The sequence below is a fragment of the Solanum tuberosum genome, unplaced genomic scaffold (genome assembly GCF_000226075.1).
Source record: "Solanum tuberosum cultivar DM 1-3 516 R44 unplaced genomic scaffold, SolTub_3.0 scf00021, whole genome shotgun sequence".
Classification (NCBI taxonomy): domain Eukaryota; kingdom Viridiplantae; phylum Streptophyta; class Magnoliopsida; order Solanales; family Solanaceae; genus Solanum; species Solanum tuberosum.
Genome location: NW_006238947.1, coordinates 2,967,277 through 2,968,682, shown reverse-complemented (window position 1 = coordinate 2,968,682; position 1,406 = coordinate 2,967,277).

The following is a 1,406-nucleotide window of genomic DNA, read 5'->3' as shown; positions in this document are numbered from 1 at the left end:
AAAGCGCAAAACTGAATAGTAGTTTGGTAGTATAGTTTTTTGGTGGGATAAAGCACGTGACAATGTATAATATTTTTTTAATGGAAACGGTCAAAAATGCCTTTGAACTATGCGAAATAGATCACTTATACCATTTGTTACATTTTGGGATAAAAAATGCTCCTGCCGTTATTCTAAGAGACCACAAATACCCTCAAAAGTTAACCCCCCAAATTTTTAGTGACATGGCAAGCCATGTGGGACTAATCCTTCCACCTAAGCGTTGCCAACTAGGATTCACTACAAAAGAACTAGACCTTTAGCGGCGACAATAGCCGCCACTAAATCCCGAATATTGCCACTAAAGGTTATGAGTGATTTTTAGTGTCGACTAAGGCTGTAATAACCATTTACTAGTAAAACCTATTTTTTCAATAAAATAATATGATAATTAATTTTCGGTTGCAACCTAATTTTCTAAAATAAATAACTTGGACTATTAACATTAAAAACATCCAATATTATTACGAAAATCATCAAAATTACTTCTCGATTCAAATCTCCTACTACATAATGCATCATTGTACATTTTATACATTTACATATGATATAAAAATAAAACATATAGTGTCTTCAAACTTCTCCTTAATCAATATCATTTTTTATTTTTTAAAAACAATGAAAAAAAACTAAAAATCAGAATTTAATGTTAAAAAACCTTTAGTGACGCTTTTCTGGGTTTTTGTGGCAGCTATTATCGCCGCTAAAGGTCTAGTTCTTTTGTAGTGAATCCTAGTTGGCAACGCTTAGGTGGAAGGATTAGTCCCACGTGGCTTGCCATGTCACTAAAATTTTTGGGTGTTAACTCTTAAGGGTATTTGTGGTCTCTTAGAATAACAACATGGGTATTTTTTATCCCAAAATGTAACAAAGGGTATAAGTGGTCTATTTCGCATAGTTCAAGGGCAATTTTGACCCTTTTCCATTTTTTTAATAGATATAATCATCGCGGCAAGCTTGCGAGCACCTTGACTAAGTGAATTGTTCTCGTATAACAAGAATAATGATTTTTTATAACCATGGCATTTGAGTTGTATATCTCAGACTAATTTCACAAGGTATATGCTATAGCTCATCAGCATAGGTAGGGGTGTTCAAGGGTTGGTTTGGATCGGTTATTGGTCAAAACCAAAACCAAACCAACTTAATCGGTTTTAAAATTATCAAAACCAAACCAAACCAAATATAAGTATACATTTATCGGTTTGGTGATTATCGATTTCGATTTGGTTTGGTTCGGTTATTCAGTTATTAACCATACACAAAAATAAAAGAAACAATTCAATTAAAATGTGAAAAAAGTGACAACAATCCATTCAAAACGAAAAATAGTTAGAATGACTTAAATTACCAAACTTTCAATCACT